Below are 6,983 nucleotides of genomic sequence, written 5' to 3' on the forward strand. Positions count from 1 at the left end.
GCATCAGTATCTTCATATTATTATTTGTGGAAGGGACTTTAACCATGTTATACACCTTAGCTGACATTAAAGAATTCATAATGAAAAAGACCAGCAGGTGTAATGTTTGTAGAAAAGCTTCTCACCGAAAATTATTCCTTATTCCTCATGGAGTTTAAAAACAAGCAAATAAAACCCTAAGAAATAAGTCAAGAAAGAAAAAGAATGGGTTAATAAGCCTACATTCACACCTCATATTTCACGCTGCACAATAATTTCATACCCATCAAAAAACCTATTTACAGGGGCTGGCCCCGTGGCCGAGTGGTTAAGTTCACGTGCTCTGCTGCAGGTGGCCCACTGTTTCGTTGGTTCGAATCCTGGGCGCAGACATGGCACTGCTCATCAAACCACGCTGAGGCAGCGTCCCACATGCCACAACTAGAAAGAGCCACAATGAAGAATATACAACTATGTACGGGGGGTCTTTGGGGAGAAAAAGGAAAAAAATAAAATCTTGGGAAAAAAAAACCCTGTTTACATATCGAGAATAGTTGAAAACACATTTGTCAAAAAAGCAGGGAAAGATATACAATATTAACTCAATAATCACCGACAAAGTAGAACATGATGTAGGTCACATTCTTTTCCAGAATGGGAAAAAATTAAAATGATAGCCAACAAATATCAGAATATTGATAATACACCTCCACATAACATGAGTCAAGAAGGTAGTCAATCCCTGAATTATGTTTAAATGAATGAAAATGAGCACATTAGGTAGAAAAACTTGAGGGTTGGCAAGGAGCCAAATCTGTATTCAGATAAAAATGTACAGTCCAATAGGCATGCTGGTATTTAAACACTAAGAGATTATTAAGAAATGAACAAAATGTACAAGACAGAAAGCTCGAAGAATGACAGCAAACTAAATCCAAAATCAGAAGAAAAGTTATCAGTAAAAATAAAGGCAAAAATAGTTCAAGGAAAAAATACATACAGATACAAACACTGGTAATTCTGACGGGGAAAAATAGAAGACAGATGAAGACATGAATGATAGATGGACATGATTATGTTTAAAGAGATTAACATTTTTACTAATATCTGGAAATCTAGATGAAGCATGTGATAGTTGTAGGAAAATAGAATGTCAGAATTGAGCAATGTAAACCCTTAATAGTCCAAAACAATAAATGAAGAAAAAAATGTTTTCGTGTAAATAGCGCCACTTAAAGCAATCACCAGGCTAGATCATTTTATGGGCAAAATCTATTAAATATTCAAGGAACTTTCAAATCAAATGCGATAACAAGCTTACCATCTGTTTCTATGAATTTTTCGTAATCCTGATGTCAAAATAACTAGTTCACAAAATTATAATTTAGTGTCCTTTAGTACTGAGTCTGTACAAATGAAAATTTATTCTAGCAGTCTATTTAAAAAAATAGATACTCATCACAATCTGAACCCATCACCTGAACTAAGAAATCAAATGCTTTTGACAAAACCTTACCATCAAACTCTAAATCAGGGGTCAGCAAACTAATCCAGACCACTGCCTATTTTTGTACGGCCTGCAAGCTAAGTATTGTTTTTAGATTTTTAAATGGTTCAAATAAGATGAAAAATAATCTATCGTAATGTAAAATTATATGAAATTCAAATTTCAGTGTTTGTTAGTAAAAATGCGACAGAGCAACACATTCACTTACATGTTGTCTTTGGCTGCTTTCACACTACAACAGAGTTGAGTACCTACAACAGAAACTGAGGGTCTGCAAAGCCTATGATATTTACCATCTAGCCTGTTACAGAAAAAGTTTGTCAACCCCTGCTCTAGTCACTTTCTGAAACACAGAAGTTAAATAGATTTTGTTAACACAGTGTTCTGTGTTATCCAAACTCAGAAAACAGATTTGGATAGCGAGGGGTTCTTGAAATGCAGCAAAAGATAATTCATGTGAGAATTCTGGAGTTAATATAACTAAACCCCATTAAAGGGGCTGGCCCGTGGATGAGTGGTTAAGTTCACGTGCTCCGCTTTGGCGGCCCAGAGTTTTGCTGGTTCAGATCCTGGGCGTGGACATGGCATGGCTCGTCAGGCCACACTGAGGCAGCATCCCACATGCCACTAGAAGGGCCCACAACTAAAATATACAACTATGTACTGGGGGGATTTGGGGATAAAAAGAAAAAAAAAAAAAGGATTGGCAACAGTTGTTAGCTCAGGTGCAAATCTTAAAAATAAAATAAGAAATTTATAATTTTTAAGAAAAAAGAATGAAAAAGTATAAAATATGCAAGAAAAAATGAGTAATGGAAGCAGAGGGATGGAAATTTTTAGGAAGAATCAAGAAATGCTAGAAATCAAAAATATTTTAACAGAAATAATGAGCTCATTAGTAGACTGAGTACTAGGCTGAGAAAAGAATTGCTCAGCTTGATGATACATCAGTAGAAACTTCCAAAACTGTAAATCAAAGGGGAAAAAGACTGAAAAATAACAGTGCAGAATATCTGAGAACTGTGGGACAACTACAAAGGGTGTATATGTGCATAATGGGAATACAAGGAGGAGAAAAAGAAAGCAATAGGTGAAATATTTAAAATAATGACCCAGAACTTTCCCAAGTTAATGTCAAACAAACGAAAAAACCCACAGGTCCAGGAAGCTCAGAGAATATCAAGCAGGATAAATGCCAAAACTACATCTAGGCATGTATTCAAACTGCAGAAAATCAAAGAGAAAGAAAAAGTCTTGAAAGAAGCCAGAGGAAGAAACACCGTATGTATAAAAGAGCAAGGATAAGAATTACATCTGACTTTCCAGAAACCACGCAAGCAAGAAAAGAATAGAGTAAAATATTTAAAGTATGAGAGGGGGAAAAAAACCACCAACCAAGAATTCTGTACCCTGTGAAATTATCCTTCAAAACTGAAGATGTAAAGACTTTCTCAGACAAACAAAAATTGAGGGAATTTGTTGCCAGTAGACCTGAATTGCAAGAAATGTTGAAAGAAGTTCTTCAAAAAGAAACAAAATGATATAGGTCAAAAACTCAGATCCACTTAAAAATGGAGGAGCATTAGAGAAAGAATAAATGAAGGAAAAATAAAAACTTTTAATTTTCTTATAATTAATCTAACAGATAAGTTTGTTCAAAAATAATAATAGCAACAATGTATTGAATGATTATAGCTTATGTATGAGTGACAACAATAATACAAGGGACAGGAGTGAGTAATTAGGAATATTTTGTTAATATAAAGTACCTGGACTACATGTGCAGTGCTATAGTGTTATTTGAAAGTGGACTAGGATTAGCTGCAAATGTATCCTGCAAACTCTCAGGCAACGACTAAAAAAATGTTTTCTAAAAAAGTATAGATATGATAAGAAAGAAGAAAAAAGAAACCATATAAAATGCTCAATTAAAATCACAGAAGAAGAAAAAGAGAAAACAAAAATAGAAACAAAGGCATTAAATAGAAAACAGTAACAAACATGGATATTAATCCAACTATATCGATAATCACCTTAAATATCAAAGATAGCATCAAAGGTAAGAGAGATAAGCCATGCTAACATCAATCAAAAGAAAGCTGGAGTAGCTATATTAATTTCAGAGGGAGCAGACTTCAGATCAAGAAAAATTATCAGGGATAAGGAAGGCCATTGAATAATGATAAAGGGGTAAATTTTCAAAGAAGTAACAACAATCTTTAATTTATATGCACCTAACAATGGACTATCCAAATATATGAGGCAAAAATTTTTAGAACTGCAAGGAGAAATAAATGAATCCACTATCATATGTAGATTCCTTCAACGCTCTTCTTTCAATAATGGAAAATGATTAAGGACAAAGTTGAACTCTAGACCTATCAATCAACTGCATATAGTTGATATCTACAGACTACTTCATCCAACAACAGTAGAACACACATTTTTCTCAAGTTTACAAGGAACATTCACTAAGATAGACACAACAAGCATCTGTGGCCTTAAAACACACCTTAACAAAATTACAAGGACAGAAATCATACAAGGTGTGCTCTGACACAATAGAATTGAACTAAAACTCAACAACAGAAGGATAGCTGAAAAATAGCCCCAAATACCTGAAGATTAAACAACACACTTCTAAACATCATACAAGTCAAAAAAAATCTTAGAAATTTTAAAACACTAAATGAAAATGAAAATACAACTTATCAAAATTTGTGAGATGGAGGAGAAGCAGTTCTTAGAGGGAAATTGACAGCATCAAACTTACACACACAGTCATGCATTGCTTAACAACAGGGGTACATTCTGAGAAAAGCATCGTTAGCAATTTCATCATGGTGCAAAGATCAGAGAGTGTACTTACACAAACTCAGATGGTATAATCTACTACACATCTAGGCTATATGGTACTAATCTTATGGGACCACCAATGTATATGCAACATCCTTATGTGGTGCATGACTGTATTAGAAAAGAAGAAAGATCTAAAATCAATAATCTAAGCTTCCACCTTAGGAAACTAGAAAAAGAAGAACAAATTAAACCCAAAGTAAGTAGAAAAAAAGAAATAACAAAAATTTGGGGTGGGCCCCACAGACTAGTGGTTAAGTTCATGGACTTCACTTCAGCGGCCCAAGGTTTCACCTGTTTGGATCCTGAGTGTGGGCCTAACACCGCTCATCAAGCCATGCTGAGGTGGCATCCCACATAGCAGAACCAGAAGGACCTACAACTAGAATATACAAGTATGTACTGGGGGACTTTGAGGAGAAGAAGGAAAAACAAAGAGATTGGCAACAGATGTTAGCTCAGGTGCCAACCTGTAAAAAAAATTAAAGCAGAAATCAATGAAATTGAAAAAAGGAAATCAACAGAGAAAATCAAGGAAACCAAATGCTGATTCTCTGAAAAGATCAATATAATTGATAAGCCTTGTAGCCAGGCTCACTAAGAAAAAAAGAGAGAAGATACAAACTACTAACATCAGAAATGAAAGGGCTGGCCCTGTGGTCGAGTGGTTAAGTTCATGCGATCCGCTTCAGTGGCCCAGGGTTTCGCCGGTTTGGATCCTGGGCGTGGACATGGCACCGCTCGTCAGGCCATGCTGAGGCAGCATCCCACATGCCACAACCAGAAGGACCCACAACTAAAATATGCAACTATGTCCTGGGGGGCTTTGGGGAGAAAAAGGAAAAATCTTTAAAAACAAAAGAAATGAAAGAAGGGCCATCACTATAGAATATTATGAAAAACTATTCCTAACAATATGATAGCTTACATGAAATGGGCCAATTTTGTGAAAGACACAGTGTGCCAAGACTCACACAAGAAGAAATAGAAAATCCAAATAGGCCCATATCTATTAGAGAAATTGAATCAATAATTCATAACCTTCCAAAACAGAAAGCATTGGACCCAGACGGGTCCACTAATGAATACTACCAATCATTTAAAGAAGAAACTTTGCCTATTCCCTACAATCTCTTCCAGAAAATAGAAGAGGGAATACTTCCTATCTCATTCTATGAGGCCAGCATTACCCTAATACCAACACAAGACAAATACATTACAAGAAAAGAAAACTACAGACCAATACCTCTCATGAAGATAAGCACAAATCCTGAACAAAATATTAGCAAATCTAATCCAGCAATATATAAAAAGAAATATACACCATAGCCAAGTGGATTTGTTCCAGGTATGTGAGTCTCATTCAACATTCAAAAATCAATGTAATTCACATCAACAAGCTAAAAAAGAAAATCATATGATCTTACCAATAGATGCAGAAAAAGCATTTGACAAAATTCAACAACCATTCATGATAAAATTTCTTAGCCAACTAGGAATAGAGAAGTTCTTCAGCTTGACAAAGAACAACTACAAAAACCCTACAACTAACATCATACTTAACGACGAGAAACTATAAGCTTTCCTGCTAAGATCAGGAACAACACAAGAGTGTTCCCTCTCATTACTGCTGTTCAACATTGTACTAGTTCTGTCTAATACAATAAGACAAGAAAAGGTAATAAAAGGTATACATGTTTGGAAGGAAGAAATAAAATTGTCTTTGTCTACAGATGGCATTATAGTCTATGTAAAAAATCCAAAAGAATTGACCAAAAATAATAATAAAACTACTGGAACTAATAAGTGATTATAGCACAGTTGCAGGATATAAGGTTAATATCTGAGTCAATTACTTTCCTAAATACCAGCAATGAACAAGCGGAATTTGAAATTAAAAACACAATACCATTTACATTATCACCAAAAAAATGAAATACATAGGTATAAATCCAATGAAATATGTACGAAATCTCTATGAGGAAAACTACAAAACTCAATAAAAGAAATCAAAGAAGAACTAAATAAATAGATATTCATGTTTGTGGATAGAAAAACTCAATATCGTCAAGATATCAGTTCTTCCCAACTTGATCTATAGATTCAATGCAATCCCAATCAAAATCCCAGGAAGTTATTTTGTGTATATTGACAAATTAATTACAAATTTTATATGGAGAAGCAAAAGACCCCGAATAGCCAACATAATACTGAAAAAGCAAAGGTGGAGGACTGACACTACCCAATTTCAAGACTTAGAATAAAACTAACTAAAACAGTGGGGTATTTGTGGAAGAATAGACAGATCAATGGATCTGAATAGAGAGCCCAGCAATAGACCCACCCAAGTATACACAACTGATCTTTGACAAAGCAGCAAAGGCAATACAATGAAGAAAAGATAGTCTTCTCAACAAAAGGTGCTGGAACAGTCAGACATCCGCATGCTAAAAAAGTGAATCTAGACACAGACCTTCTAGCCTTCACAAAAATTAATTCACAATGATTCATGGACCTAAATGGAAAATGCAAAACTATAAAACTCATAGAAGATAATGTAAGAGAAAATATAGATGACTTTAGGTTTGATGATGACTTTTTAGATATACCACCAAAAGCATGATCTGTGAAAGAAATAATT

The sequence above is a fragment of the Equus caballus genome, chromosome 10 (genome assembly GCF_041296265.1).
Source record: "Equus caballus isolate H_3958 breed thoroughbred chromosome 10, TB-T2T, whole genome shotgun sequence".
Taxonomy (NCBI): domain Eukaryota; kingdom Metazoa; phylum Chordata; class Mammalia; order Perissodactyla; family Equidae; genus Equus; species Equus caballus.